The sequence below is a fragment of the Gymnodraco acuticeps genome, unplaced genomic scaffold (genome assembly GCF_902827175.1).
Source record: "Gymnodraco acuticeps unplaced genomic scaffold, fGymAcu1.1, whole genome shotgun sequence".
NCBI lineage: Eukaryota > Metazoa > Chordata > Actinopteri > Perciformes > Bathydraconidae > Gymnodraco > Gymnodraco acuticeps.
Genome location: NW_022990722.1, coordinates 1,541,472 through 1,558,213, shown reverse-complemented (window position 1 = coordinate 1,558,213; position 16,742 = coordinate 1,541,472). Strand labels below are relative to the sequence as shown.

At 41.0% G+C, this 16,742-nt stretch overlaps 1 protein-coding gene across 3 annotated transcripts in view; it reads right to left on the bottom strand.

The window, feature by feature from the left end:
• Positions 1-15,723, bottom strand: part of luzp1 (leucine zipper protein 1) — a 46,757-nt gene extending 31,034 nt beyond the window's left edge. For all 3 annotated transcript variants that reach the window (XM_034231707.1, XM_034231706.1, XM_034231708.1), the window contains exon 1: positions 15,390-15,723. The gene's annotated coding sequence lies outside the window, so the exon portion shown is untranslated. The remainder of the gene's footprint in view (positions 1-15,389) is intronic.
• Between the last annotated feature and the right edge of the window lie 1,019 nt (positions 15,724-16,742).

The window sequence follows — 16,742 nt, the reverse complement described above, 5'->3', positions numbered from 1 at the left end:
GAGGCCGAAGGAGAAAGGGAACATTCCTGTGAACTGTAAGCAGCAACAGGAGACACTGGTAGAGAAACATTACATACACTAAAGAACAACCTATCAAGTCCACCAAGTGCTCAATATGATATCAAATGGGAACATGTACAGTTTCATCGCATCCAAGCAGGCTCAATCTGCTAAAGAAGTCGGTGTGAGACGTTGAAAAGCTCCAGAAAAAGCAAGTAAGTGATTCTAGTGTTGAAATAGCTTTGATACCTTGACATTTGCACTAACTAATGAAAGGAGGAAAAGAAAAAAGTGGCATTAAAGCATGCAGGGCTGCAGCTTACAATACTTGCGTGCTCAATTATTTATGCACTTAAAACACGAACCGTTTAGTCTATAAACTGTCAGGGAAAAGTGGAAAATGTAGTTTCCACATGTTTTCTACATTCATTTTGATCAGTTTCACATGTTTTTGGCCTCCCAATAGGTTGACTTGAAATTGATTGTTTCCAATTAACAAAACCCAATTATATTCAAAATACCACAACAGACTAAGAACAGACACTCACATTTGTGCAGCTGGAACATGACTTTTAAGATGAATAGCCTATCAAATATAGTTGCCGTTTAATTTTCTGTTTATTACCTAGTTGTTTTTGCTCTAAAATAATGAAAATGTCCAGAAAGAGGGTTCCGTCTTGACTTTAGTTAAACTGAGTAAGCAGAGACAAGTGATGTGCTCAAAGACACCCCATCATGTGCAGTAAGTAGCTTCTGATGGACAGAAACCACGGGTCTGTAGGAGCTCCCGCCACTCTCATGTCCTCTCTGTCACCCTTTCTGTTTGTTCCCACACATCCTCTCTACTCAGGGAGGAGGCAGTCCTGCTGCAGTCATGTTATATTCATGAGGGCAGAGCCTCACACGGACACACAGGTTTTGCTGAATCATTTGACGTTCTCATGCTACAAAACAACCCTTCTTCGCTGGACTTAACCAAGCGTATAATTCTGCTGAGGGCAGAGCCAGCTTTTTTGTGTACTGTGTGATTAATAACCATGTTGTTAATGAAAATAGGATTTTACAAATGAGATTTGACGCATTCTTAGCAATCCAGATGACACCAAATACCCTGGTGACCAGAGACCACATGTTTGTCTGTGTTGTTGGGTTGTGTGTGTGCGTGTCTGTGTGTGCAGGGGGGGTCTGGGCGATTCATTCAGACATTTAGCCAACATGTAACCAAGCAAAACTGAAAACAGCTGTCTCCTTCTCATCCTTTGCTTCCACTCGTCCGTCCCCCCCGCACACGTCAGGTTGGGATGGTTCATTATGTTACTCAGCAGAATAAACTGAAGCTGTGTGAGGGGGCACTTCCTCCAGGGTCTGTATTGGTCTCATAGAAATCTCAGAGTTGATTAAAGCGTTTTATGCTAGTATATTATAAGTTGCGTTGTTGGAGAAGGCTGTATTTCTGGTATTTATACAGTTGTCTCATAGAAGAAACCACTTTAAAACAACACGGCACACGACTAGTCCTGGCCCAGAATTGTCCAGTGAGAGTCAATCTTTCTCACCTGAAACGGCAAACTTTGATGCAAAATGGAGCAGAAATGACCTTCTCTTCCTTTTCATTCTACATAAACATTGAATCGTGTTATCTTTGAGTACGGCTTTATCCCACATATAATGTAAGGCAGTTGATAAGCTATCAGTTTATGGTTTTCAAGCACTAAGGCTTACACTTTCCAAATAAGAAGAAGTGCTTCAACCTTACTGATCTGTGCCCTAAAATATTTGTCCATTGAAGGTACTCTTTTTGACAAGTCAACTTCCAACATATTGCGTCAGTCATATAATATAAGTCCTACAGAACTTGGTACATTCACCAATATGCGTCCATCAGTTTGTTTCAATGGCTATAGATGTTTCACGGCAACATGGCTCCATTTAAAGAGTAAGACAAGAGGGGGAGTGAAGAAGAATGAAAGTATGGGGAAGAGAGAGATCATGTTCAATTTCCTCCACTGGAGAACATTTCATGGCCTGAAACTCCATCCTGGGTTCCACTGGCCAGGCGGGCCTCGTTTGCATGTGAGCCCATTTCCTGTGTGTGATTAGCAGAAGGGAGAGTGTGTATATGTGGTGTGTGTATGTGTGTCTGTGTGTGAGTGTGTGCGTGCACTGGGGGTTGCAGTTCAGAGAGGTCTGGGGTTGTTTTGTCTGCTCAGGGAGGAAAGGAATGCCCAAATCAAACACAGTGAACAGGATGCCTAGAGAGAGAAAAGGAACGAGAGAGGGACAAGGGGAGAAAGACACAGAGGCATGAAGAGCGAGAAGACACACAGTGAGGGGAAAGATGGGGAGAGACAGGAAGCGGACATCCAGAAAGTAGCAGACAGGAGCAAAATAAAGAAAGGAGGAAGGAACACCAGAGAAGAATACAGCTGGGGATTGATTCTTCATTCGCTGCCAGTGAAGACTGCGCGCAGCATTCCTGCTGCTGCTATTTGCATTCCAGCTGAGTGGCAAGGTGGAGTGAGAATATGTCTAGAAGCTGATGAGCTGTCAAATGGAAAAGCATCCACCTCTTTAACTTCACTGTAAACCGGCAGAACCAGTCCTAATATCTAATGACTTTCAGCCCTGCCCGTTCAACAAATAAGTGCAGAGGCTCTCGCACACTAGTGCCGACATCACAGACAGATAACCGACTATCTTTCATTCATACGACAACAAGCAATGAACCACCTCTCACACAAACAAGGTAAAAAGCCAGGTCAAATCCATTATTTTAAATAAATAAGAAAGGACAGCCTGTCTCATCAATCTAACAAACGGGAATTCAAAGCATTTTTAAAAGATTCATTTAGTCTTCGTCTTCTAAGCTTAAGGACACCAAAGTACTCAGCATTCCTTGGCAAGAGGGTTTTTATCTGAGGATGCCAACTAAATCCTTTCTGGCTATAAAGACGTTCTAAATCCTTAGTAATTTATCTGAATTATTTATTAAGAACTTCACACACACACACACACACACAGTAATTCTCAGGCATTTGTAAAAAAAGAAATACACAGACACCATGACATGGATGGATAAAGGTCAGACAAATGTAACTTCCTTAAAGCAACATTGTCACTAACTAATGGGCAAAATCTATTCGATCAGACTTGTTAAAAAACACACATCAAGGACACTAAGGTCATGTATCTTTTGAATTAAAATATGTACACTTACCTTGAGGCTAACACATTAACAAATAAAGATTGGTAGAGTGTGGATTTTGAAGCCGCATTCACGCCTATAATAAAACTTAATAGACTCATGATCCTAGCATTTATAAAATCTTGGCTACTGCCCTGTACAGACAGTATACACCTTTAAAAATAACAAGAAACACAAAACTGGCTCACTCTCATTTCCCAAGCAGTTTCAGAGTTCAGTTTCCAAACACTTCCTTGTGTGTGTGTGTGTGTGCGTAACCCGGCCCATGAGGAGTGCGCCATTCCTTGACTGGCAGAGCAGAATTGATAGGCCGCTATTGTTTCCTTTTAAGGTCAATTGTGCCTCAGAAGCTTGGCATGGCTGGGAGGGTGAGATGCATCTGGCATGCAGGAGAGGAGAAACACTGATTTAACTGCATTCTTCAGTGCAGTCCACACCTAGAGAGACAGAGGAAGGGAGACAGAGATGGAATGACAGAGAGTATTTAAGACAAGTGGGGATAAGAGAGGCTACTGGAGGTGGAATTGCAAATAGATTTAGAGAGGTTTAGAGAGAAGAAAAAAATGTATGACTAGAGGGTGAAAACAAGGAGGTAAAAACTACAGCGAGTTTGTCCAAGTGGGTGGGCGAGAGCCACTCTTTGACACGGGCATGGAGCTCTGCTGTACACTTGTTTGCTCAAGCGGTGAAAACACGCCACCGCATGTGGTAGGCCTGTTTGTCAAGAGGAGGATATACACACACATACAGTATATAGTGTACATACATGTCAAGCCAAGTGGAAACTTCTCACAGGGTGATGAACCATGTTGTTTAAATAATGCCATGGCCTCAAGTTTACATTTCATTCCTCAAACAGTATACTGGGGCCACTCAGTGCATGTTACTCTGAGAAAAAACATCAACTAAAAGGTCTGAAATGTGATGTTTAAATATTCTGCTGAGATACTAAGCAATAATATGTAATGCAGTGGAAAGACGGGTTAAGAGAATATATATATATATGATGGAAAAAAATCACAGTCAGATTAGAATTAAAAACAGACATTTGCTGAAAGATGGTCACCATTAATAAAAGGCGATACCAGAACTAGTCACAGCTCTTTACTTCATTATTTTTCTCACTATATTTCCGTTTTGTTTGCGTTATAATTACACTGGTTACTGTAAGGCTAATATGTCAGTTATTGTATGGTAAATGCATTGATATTAAGAGAAGGGCAGTGTTTGAAATGTTTTCTGAAGGCATTCTGCTGAAGAAGGAGACCCCAGCTTAGCATGACAAATAAACCCGAACGCTGGAAGAAAGAGAGCTTGGATCAGACAATATTCCCGGTATTCCCCAATGTTCCACCGTGAACAAATGCACCACTCAGGGACCCGGGAGTGTTATGGGTTCCTGAGTCTGAAAGTGTCCACATGCCATAACACAAACAACTTGAATGCGTGTGAGCCGGACATTCGCTGCTCTACCATCTCAATTCTGTCTGTGTAAGAAAGTTAGGGTAGAGGTGAAATCCAATCAATAAAGGTCCATTCAAAACAAACCATTAAGAACTGCATCTTTACACAGCAAACACTAACAAATGAAATGGTGGCTTTTGTTATGCAGTTATCCAAATGTTAGTGGACTTGTAGCCATAAAGTGACGCACAGGGAGGAAAAGAAGTGCGGGGCAGCTGAAGGGACCACCAGAGGAGAGACCGACTCGCTCATAGTGTGAGTCGCTGTGTGTTTGTCTGCTTCACTCTAAGCAAATGGTAGAGTATAGGATGTGTGTGTCATCACTGTGATGTGTTAAGGTTCATACAGATATGTTCCAGTAACCCTTTAAAACCTCACTAGACAAAGTGCTGAAATGATTAGTCACTAAATCAAGCTTAATTGTTATGTTTACAGGTTCACAAATGCAAGACATGACATTTCAGTCAATCACCTGTTCATTTCGGAACCTGTGATTATCATTTTTACTGTGTGTACGATTAATTGGGAGAATAGGTGACAGATCATTTGTTGAGGCATTAAATGCAAACTTCATTTAAAGATCTTGGGCTCTGGGAAATGTATTCCATTGTTATCTTTGGACATTTAATCAAATCATTAATTGGACCTTTGTGGATACTCCTTTCCCTCTCCACTTACTTCCCTTCTGTCTGAGGCTATAAGTTAACAAAAAGGTGAAAATAGAAAAACAACATTTGAAAAAATAATTGTTAGGTGCCGCTCTGGACATGAAAGGGTTTGAAACATGTCTCAGAGTAAAAGCGGCACTTTAGCCCGTCTATTTTTATGGCCTGGCGGTGGCTCGCATTGTGCTGCTTCACTTCCCCTGGTTGGGACAGCTAGCATGAGAGGGAGCTCCAAAGAGCGATGTGGGCATGGAGGAGAAAAGCAGACAACCCAGGCCTCAGCTGGCCTTTACAAAAGCAGCAGTGCACAGTTTTCCTCCAAAAACCAGAGCAGGGAAGAAGAGGGGGAAAAGGGGAAAGAGGAGGGGAAAGAGAGGCTGAAAATAGCCTAGCAGTCGGGGTCTGCATGCATCAGCACCGCAATGATGAAAGCTCCTAAAACCAGACTGGCTAATGCATGGATGGAAGGAGGAACAACAGAGGGAGGGAAATAAAAGAACATCTTACTCGTTTTAAATAAGGGTGAGAAAAAGGGACAAAATGAGGGAACTAAGAAAAGCAGGTGAAAGTCAAAGTTGTCTGAAGTTGCTGAAGGTTCATAAGTGTTACCAACAAGGCAAAGTCAATATGTAAGGGACCATAACAAATACAGACGTGTACAAAGAGAAAACAAAACAGCCGAGGACGAGAAACAGTAGAGGGGGAAGTGAGCAATCGTCAGGTTGCCATGGCGTCTGAACATTCCTCTCCCAGAGAACATGTATATTTTCTGATCACAAGAAAAATAATCTGCGGGAGGAATTTTATTTTGAGAGCCGCCCTGGAGATCCAAGGATTAGAGTAGGTCAGACAGGAGTGTGAGTGGATGAGAGAGTGTGTATATCCCTCTAACAGTAAGAGAGGGACCAAAGACCTGAGCATAACCAGAGACAACATTTGGAAGGGCACGTGAGGACTCTTCAAGTCACATCTGATCAAGTTAACAATCATCCACACACACACACACACACACACACATTCACAACGTTTCCAAAGTCCACCTATGATGCTCACTTTAAACCTTGTTTTTATATCACAAACATCAGAGTATGACAATGGCCAGTTGCTTTGAAGAAAGGGTAAAGTCATGATATGTTTCACTCAGTAACTTTCAGGGGTCTCTGCTTTTAGGGAGAAAATGTAACTCTTCTCTTACAAGACTTCCAACGTATAACTTTTTGCTACTCAAATATTTCCAATTGTACGTTATCTATAGTCCGGCAGTCAACATCCATTTGTGACACTCACTAAGAGTCCAAAAGGTGACCAACTAAATGAAACATTGAGGGATGCGCCCCACTCTTCTAAAGGAGTCTGATGTTGGTGGTGGAGAGTTACATTTAAAACATTGATCTCCTTCTTCATTAGGGTTGAGATCTAAAATGACCCGCATCCTTTTCTTACTGAAACACTTCTGTTAGCATCTGAAGTTCTGCACTAATTCATTCAGGTTGTTTTCCTTTAATATGTGTCAGCGTTGCGGTGGTGCCCTAATCCACATTTCCCTACTAACATCAAACGCATCAAAGCACACGACAGACTGCAGGCACATTTGATGTAGCCTCTCTGGGCCTCACCCAGAAACAGCAGCACCAGTGAGGACAATAAAGGGAATCAAATACAAGGAGGAGTATTTGATGTCTTCCTCTTTTGTCAGTTTGCTTTAGTGTCATTTTGATTGGAGGCAGTCATTTGGAAAACAAAAAAGGAAGTATCTTTGATTCGCGTTTCCGAAATAAAACACTTTAAACACTGCGACCTGGCATTCAACACAGACCTCACGATGAACTCGACCTCTGCTGAGCACTGGCCTGGTGCAGTGAACTCCTGCCAACCACTGTCACGTCAGTCAGTCAGTCAGTCAGTCAGTCAGTCAGTCAGTAGCCATCCGCCTGCAAATAACAGGCTCAAACATCATAAATTCTAGGGCAGCGAGGCAGGGACTATAATGCCAAGGAAGAGAGGTTGAAAGAGACATATTACAGCTCTCGGCATATAAACACTCATTACATTGTAGCGATGGTGCCCAAGACAAACAAACCCTGCTGCCGGGTGAAGGACTTTGGTTCAACATTTAGCCATTTATGGATATTATTGACGTGGTGGGTTAGACATCCGTGTCCGTGTGGAGGTGGAATTTCTGTTATACAACCTGTGTTAGTGGCTTTTTTTATTTTAGCTATGTGTATTCTGCTGCATCTTCCCCAACCAGCATCACGGGAATGATGGGAAGAAGAGCGTTTTGTTCACCTTTCTTTCCCTCCCTTGATCATTGTCTGTCTGGCTGCTCAGCCCGATCTCTAGGAAGAATAATGCATCCTGAACCAGACTGGAATGGCTCCTGAAATATGCCAAATATGCCCCTGACCCCCCTCCCTTCCTGAAGACGTAGGCCTGCTTGCTTGCTAGCCCACCCTCCTTCCCTTTTAGCCCCCCCAACCCACAGCATTCCTGCGCTGTACACGGCACCAAATGCACGCATACTTACACATATGACCCACTCACATAGAAAATGTTAGGGACATTAATAACACAAGTTTCCACCCAGCTGACCCAGACGTGCCTTTTAAGGGTAGGCGGTTCACATTTCATTAACTTCCAAAAATACTCCAGGACCAGGCGGGTGAAGGGGGAGTGACAGGGTCTCCTCTTTAGTGAGGCGAAAAGAAAAGGAGAGAGTGAGCAAGACAAGATAACAATCGAAGGGAAAGAAAGGAAATATTGGCCCGCAGAGGAGAACACCTACAAAAAATTGAGGAATTTACAAGAAATGTCTTAACTTGAGCTCTCTGTAGTTAAAACGTCTCAGTCTCTCCCCTCCCTCCCTTTCTCTGTGCCTCCTACATGCTTTTGAAGTCTGTTTCCTTTGCACTTCTTTCCTCTTTTCTTCCAGGAAAAGACGAGGTGGCCATATTTAGGAGCCTACTACGGTGTAGGAACAAAACAGGCACGCAGGGGAGCTTCTGTAAAACAACTTATTGGAGGCTGAAATATCCAACAGCAAAGAAGTCCCACACAGCAACCGGTTGGAACAAATACAAATCTTAGAAACATAGGAAAACTGTGTTTCAGGTCAAACTAAAAGCATGTAAAAGACGACGAACACAGAAGCAGAGTAACCTACATTACAAATCAATGCGGTCCCAACGACAGCCATGCGGGGACGCTTGCATGGCCAGGCTGCCGATTGAACAATAGTGGACTCATAACCTGCCGTTATCAGGGTGTATCTCACAGCCACGAAAACATTCTGGGCAGACAAACAATTCACATGCAAGAGCATAGAGAATACATAGTTCTATAGTGATAACAGGTTATCAACAATGTTTACACTTGTGATAAGCTGCAATCAATTGCATCCACACTAGATAATGTCCATGTTTGTTGGACAAGACAAAGAGACACTTCAAACTATGACTCACATTAGAAACCTTTAGAGTAAAGTCCGTAGACTAAAGTCTTCTTTACAACTAGCTTTAGCCTTGATTCAAATAACAAAAATTAAAAAGAAGGAACATTTTAATGATTGCATGAATGCTATATCAAAAGCAGGATGAATAATAAATCACATTATGGTCCAGCATCTATGGACTTCAACAGAGTATGTCTCTCTCTACCTTTGTGTGTTAAGGAGATGGTGAATGGTTGGGAAGCCAAAATGAGGACCAGATGATTGATGATTTGTTTCTGTTCAGTTACCAAAGCTTTAAAAGCATCACATGGCCAACAGCAGGGCAGCTGCCCGGTTTTAAAGGCTGTAGGGTAGCGATGGGTTTTCATAAATGAGCAATACTGAAATATTGCACTTTGAGGCAGCTTGGAAGATGGTACAGGTCTGAATTACAACCAACTGTTAAGTGTTGGGAAATAGTTATAGAGAAGCATTAAAGACAGCTGTTCTAAGAGTCTGGTATTTGAGCCAGTTTTATCGTTTTACATAAAAAGATGATTTGCAAGATTATACTTACACACAGCCACATGTTTGAGCCTAGCTTTAAGGTTCTTCTCTCTCCACAAACCATCATTTGAGTCCAAGGTAAATTTAGCAACCCTAAGTTCGTACAAATGCTGTCATGCTTTCACCCTGACTTGATGGACTTGGCTTTCTGCTATACAGAGAAAAATGATTTACTAACTTAAATGGGAAGCTACAATTATAACCCTACACTCAGCTGTAAGGATTTCTTTATAATGACAAGTAACGGCAAGTCTATAGGATGGCCGTCTTGAGCCCGTCACAGATAAATCAACAAAATGTAAATGTGTCATTCAGAGGGAGGAAACGTCTGGGTTTTAGTCATCTAAATGTTTCAAAGATGCATTTCTTTTGATAAAACAACAATTCATAATACTACTAACCCATACTTTGGCTTAAACCAAAAGTTTGTACCAAGTGGATCATTCAACAACAGCCATATCTTCCAAAGCAATTCCAATTTCATAACCAGTCCACTCCCTGATGTAAGAGGTTCAATAACAACACAGCCTCTCCACAACAGGCCAGTCGATGCCAGAGATAACAGTTTGGCTGACTGGAGAAATAAGTCTTGGTTTCACAAACTTGTGGAACACTAGGACACAGAATAAAATCGAGGATATAAAAAAACTAGATGTGAAATATTTTTTGTATGAAATATTCTTTAACAAGAAGTTTTGATCAAAAACCCCAAAAAAGAAAAAGCCGTTTTACAATAAGGTCTAACAAATGTAAAATATTGTATTTGTTGTTTGCACAAACAATGCAAAGAGAGGTGTTTTGGATCACTTATTAATTTCACTCTATTTACTTTCTTATTATATATAAATTGCATACATGGGTTTTTAATCCACATTGCCCATCTGTAATTTCATGTTGAGTAATGTGTTTTAAACCCTACGGCATAATACAGCTTGTAAATTCACTTAATTGAAATAACCAGATTATAATTACAGGTCAGGTGGTGTCACCCAACCAATATAATTTTCCACCTTTTCCAATGTGCAAAAAAGACTTATTATTGATTAAATCTGTGTTATAATGGCTATATGCTGCTGTGTGCCGGAGACAATGCAGTCAGTGCGCCTGCAGCCTTCGCTGTAGCAGATCTCCGCGATGAACGTGTCGGTTCACAGTCACCTGAGTGTTGGTGAGGCCTCAGAGAGTGACCACGCCACCCGAGGACAGAACGGCCACCAGAGCAGCTGGTAATGAGAAAGGCAGTTTGGCATGCTTTGTCGGACTAACGGGGGAGATTCATTCACACACGCAGAAGAAACTGTATGAACAGAATCCATTCTTGTTTTGGATTCTTTAAGAGTGAGAGCATATGTGTTGATCTGTGTGTCAGTGTACGTGTTAATGAGAGCCTGAATGAGGCGTGTGAACACTCGCTGCTGCGATGTACTTCTGGCTACTACTTGCTGAGTGACTGACACTCTCAGCCTCTAGTATCCGATGACAGATCGACATGGCGGGGAACAGCGCGGAGCAAACGTGCTTTGGCACACAGACATACATGCACACAAACACACAACGAACCCACACAAAGTTCAAGTAGTTTGAACCCCAGCTGAAATCTCAGAGCCCTGCCCTGTCACAGGCCGTCACTGATAAAGAACGCTGGCAGGGAGGGCAGGCAGGAAGAAAGAAAGGAGGAGAGCAAAGGCAAAGGAACAGGAGAGGAAGAGGGGGAAATGTACGTGTGTGTGTGTACAGCAGAACGGAGACAAAACAGGAGGGAAGGGTCTGGAGAAGAACCAACTCAAGAGTCTGATGGCTGTGCACATTAGACACATAAGAAACTAATGACTACTTTATATATAAAGTTTGGTGTAAAAAATGAAGATGTAAAAAAAAAAGATGAATATAAGTTCCAAGAACCCAAGAGTAGTTTCTCCACAGTGAATTAAATTGATTCAGCTGAAGGCAGAGAATAGTCTTTTTGCTTGACAGCATTGATTGTTGATTCATTGTAATTTTCTCGTGATTTCAGCGACAACAAACAAGAGATCATACACAGCACAAAAGTAGTTTTATATAAATGCTTTATATTTCATACGAGTAGAAAACGACAGCTCTCTTTCTAATTTGATTGAATCACTTTGCCCAAACCATTTCAAACTAGAATTCTTATTATTCTGACAACTTTACTATTTGCTTTATATACTAATTTCCGCTCTTCCTAACACTCAGCAGACATGCATAGTCTCATCTAGCTGTCTATATGGCATTAAGCCATCCTCCTGCAAGTCTTCTAATAGACAGACAGCAACTCCAGCTGGCCTGCGTATTGTCAACAGCAGCCTTCGTCCCGGATACTGAGCCCATTATTGCATTATCATCACAAAACACACACACTCACAAACGGATATACACTTTACACAAAGGCTGTGTGTGGGCTTTAATATTGTATAAGCCTGTAGTTAAAAAAAAAAAAAAAAAAACCATGATTCACCTGGGCTATTACAAGAGGCTCTCGAGTTGTAACGCCTGCAATATCATCCTCCGCTATTCTATTCCTGGGTGAGAGGGTTACGCAGGCTGAAAGTGTGAGTCTACCACTAATTATAGCTAATACCATACCATGCTGCAAAGTATCCATTGCAGCATGTTGGGATATATAGTATTGCTGGAAAGGACACTGGTCGGTTCCTATGGTTACTGACTTTTCTTTACAAATAATGCTATGAGAGCAGACAAGCCACACTGACAATTTGAATTGTCTTTATTATGTAACAACTGAGCGATGATTACATTTACACTAAACTAATCTGCAACTATTTTGATATACGATAAATCGTTTAAGTCATTATTCAAGCAAAAATGCCAAAAACTTGCTGGCTTCAGCTCCTAAAATGTGAAGAATTAGTGTTATATTGTCATATGTGATAAATATGATCAATTATCTTTAGATTTTGAATAGTTGGTCATTTAAGAAAATCACCTCTGGAAAATAGCAATGCTAATGTTTCAGAATGTATTAAAAAATATTAACTGATTAATAAAGTCCTTTTTTTTGTGTTATCATTTATTGATTTTAAAAGAATAGATTAATCATATGACGTTATACCAGGAAGAAACATTGAAAACATTTTACAGTAAGTGATGTTTTGATAATGACTCACTGTTCAATGAGTTTAATTTTTGTGCATTTATCATTTATACTGGTTTATGATTGATAGAACACAAGATTATGTATGTGTTTTTATCCCACTACGCAATGACTATATGCACATTGTATTCACGATCACTTGCAACCAATGACGTCAATGTCCATGTCCTGTAATTCCACACTGGTGTGATGATGCTAAACTAACAGCAGGGGCTCTGTGAATAAACCTTGATGTGCATAGTGGCAGTAATATTACCACCGACAGGCTGGGTTTGCCATTCCCAGCGGTTTGATACTCCCAGGCAGAAAACCTCAATATTTTAATTTAATCCCCAGAGCAGTCATTTAGCCACTCCGTAATCCCCAGGTCCAGCGCTTAGTCTGATAATTACCCTTATTGGACACCCATAATGATTAGTTTTTGGTTTCACCCAAAGCAGTGTAGGCAGTTTCATAGGGCGGTTGCGGCGTTCCGCGGAGTGGAAAACCAATCATGCACGGTATAGCCCAGGTCATAAAAGAGGAGGGAGGGGTATCATTATTATTACTTTGCATGGAAGGCGACAACTCTCGGACAGGACATGGTGCAAAATGTGTCTTTGTGTAACGTCCAGAATAGTGTAAGGATCACATAACAGGTGGTGGTGGTGGCACTCTTACTGTGTCAGCATTAATAACTACAATGGCACTGAGGAATCATATTCATATCATGGGAATAATGGCCTCTAAGAGCAGATGCAACCAAACCTAACTTGGCGGGCATGATTTCCCAAGCCTTTAAATACATGCATCAAGAAGTGATCAGGGAACATTTTGACATCTCACTCGTCACTTTGCTGGTACTCTCATTTATTTTCCTCCTGACATTTCTCCCAACATTTCCAAACTGACAGGATAACCTTCAGACTTTTCTTCCACATGCGGTGTGACAGTCCTCTCCAAAATACCAAAGGAAATCTTCAGGCTGCAATGCAAGTGCCTGTGGAGGAAAGTGGGTTCCCAGTAGCTCAAGCTGGTATATTCTACAGCTGGCTGTGAGGGTGAAGCCTTACTGGAAAGTCATCAGTTTTTTTTGTCTCCTTCATGTCTGAAACAGGTCAAGGCAGGTCCCCTTCCATCGCCTTCCCTCCCTGTGCTGCTCTTTACGAGCCCCACCTGGCAGATTAGTATTCCACCACTACAACTACCATTTTCTGCTGTTGACATATGCACACACACAGACACTCCTCTATTGCTGTTCTGTTGAGGTAGCACAGGGCACATACTGTTCAGACTTAGGACTCTGCCACCTTGGTTTCATGCATGCATGGGTAGCCTATGCATGTGCAGCACAACACATTCCATCTCAGGTGAAGGAAAACAAACACGCTCAAACTGAACCAACATGTCTTGCAACTTCAGGTTATTTCTGTTATGGAATGATGTGTTCACATCTATCAATGTAGTCTACAAATTGCCCAAACAAAGCAAAACTGGCTCAACAGGCTGTGTGGGACATTTGCTTGTTTTGTCCAATTATCTGTCTAAAACATTTACAAGACGGTCCTGAAGGTAGAAAACAAGCAGCAAATTATAACATTGGAGAAGCTTGAACCAGAGAATATGTGTTATTGTTTCTTGTTAAATTACTGTTAATTCTTGTCTTTCAATTACTAATTTTCATTACAAAAGTTAAGCTTGAAGGGTTAAACAGGTATTTTGCAGTTACACTGAGGTCACCCACTATCCAAAAGCGGACCCCTGCAAACAAAGCATGTGCACAACTCATGTATCATAACCGTTTTCCAGCTGCTGTCAATATGGCTAATTAGGAGCAAACTAATTAATCAAATAAAAGACCTAAATACAAGTGGTGTTCAAATGTCCTTCAATGTAAAACCATTTAACTTTCAGTGGGTTGTGTCCTTCACTAGTCTATTCCTGGGGAGTTTAATATCCTTATGGTGCTTTTGTGCTCAGATTTTATAATCCAAAAATACATTTAGGCCAGGGAGTGTACTGTATGTCACCTTACAACAACAGCAGTAGCTAATGTAATGAGTCATAGATCTACCCAGTAGGCCTTTCTCCTTTTAATAAACACACTCTTCATTATCGAGTCTAAAGTGTAATAAATACATGTCTGTAAATGTGTTACACTGTTTTCATGCCTGTAAATGTGTTGCCTGTAAATGTGTTACACTGTTTTCATGCCGCTTCCCCATGTAACCAGAAGGAAATAAGGCCCAAACAGTGGCCATGGCAGTCAGGTACAAAGTCTAGATATGCAAGTTTATTTTGCTGATATTGGATGTCAACAAAAGAAACTGAAACATGTTGACTTCATTCATAAAAATACCCTAAAATCCCTAACGATTTTAGGGAACAGGGGAGGGACTACAGAATAATTTAGTTACATTTTGAAAAAAAATTGCCTCACCAAACACAATATGCTACAACAATGTCAAAAGCATGTACGAGTACCCAACACTTAGATTTTTTTACGTTTTAATTTAAGCGACGAGCTGAACTTTAGCTTTTTGGTCAGTAATTTTGCCTATATGGAAAGGCTTGGCGTTATTAAGTGCGTAGACAAGCGAGTCTCAAAACATGAAACAACTATGCCGCCAAACAGGCTACGTGAGGCATTGTAAAACCTACAACGTGTTAACAAAATAAGACGTAAATGGTGTGTTCACCGCTACATTCTAACCACCGGAGGTTTTCGCCGCAGTCCTGGATGCTTTCTTTTGGCTACAAAACGAGCAGAGGAGGAGGAGAAGGACAAGGAGGAGGAGGGTAGAAAAACTTGCCGCAGTTCAGACTTCTGCAGTCCCGACTCACTGGATCCAACTCAGGAAGCCCCGGTCTGAACCCCCCAAAAACATGTTCCCATGTTCTCTATCAACCCAAAACACACACACAAATAAAGACTACAAACTTTACCTTAGCTTGTCCACCGCCGGGTCAGAAAAACGCACCGGTAAATCCACAACTTCACACGGTTTGAGCTCATGCGGACGGTATGACTCGCTGCTGCGGACACGGCTGGGGCAAGTTCATCCACATTTTCTCTGATACAACCGGAGAGTTGGAGGCGACAGGGAGACTGCGTTTCTGCTTTCCCCCTTTCCCTGAATTACTCTCGTCGGTCCTTTCCTCTCGGATATTCCCCTCCCTGGCCCGTTTGAGATCAAACCATCACATTCCACCGCGTCCTTAACAATGAAAAAAGGTGGGTTTTCCTTAACTGCTGCCGGAGGACCCACCCCTCGGGATGACTCTGCCCGGTCTGACCGCAAAGAGAACGCCCTTCCAGGCTGCGAGGTCCCGCCTCTCTCCCCATGAATCCAAGCTGATGTTGTGTGGATAGTTCGGGTATTTTAACATACTCTGTGTTCATTTCACTTTCTCTCTCTACACACATTACATATTTTAAATTGACTGAACAGAATGATATCAGCATGTAAACAGTGGTGTTATGTAAGTAATTTAATCACTCAAGTAATGCAATAAATTAAGTAGGCTACCATTTTGAAGTAGGCTACTTGTAATTGTAATTATGTTACTTTGTAGACTACTCCACTACAATTCAGAGGTAAATATTATACTTTTACTAGACTACATTTATGTAGTACCAAAGTACTATACTTGTCAGCTATAGAGTAATGATAAACAATATGATCAACACCTAAATAAGACTTTAGTTACACTTAGATTACATTCACATGCTACCCAGCAGTACGTTAAGTTATTAAAACCAGTTCCACCTTTACCAGCTTGAACACATCAATAATTATAATCACAACATATCATTTATATGATTGTGAAATGAGTCATCTGCATAATGAATACTTGTACTTTTTGTACTTTAAGTATATTAAAATGATGTTACTTTGTAGACTACTCCACTACAATTCAGAGGTAAATATTATACTTTTACTAGACTACATTTATGTAGTACCAAAGTACTATAATTGTCAGCTATAGAGTAATGATAAACAATATGATCAACACCTACATAAGACTTTAGTTACACTTAGATTAAATTCACATGCTACCCAGCAGTACGTTAAGTTATTAAAACCAGTTCCACCTTTACCAGCTTGAACACATCAATAATTATAATCACAACATATCATTTATATGATTGTGAAATGAGTCATCTGCATAATGAATACTTGTACTTTTTGTACTTTAAGTATATTAAAATGCTAATACTTTTGTACTTTTATTTGAGTAACATTTTGAATACAGGACTTTAAGTTGTAACATAGTATTCCTAGACTTTGTTTTTTT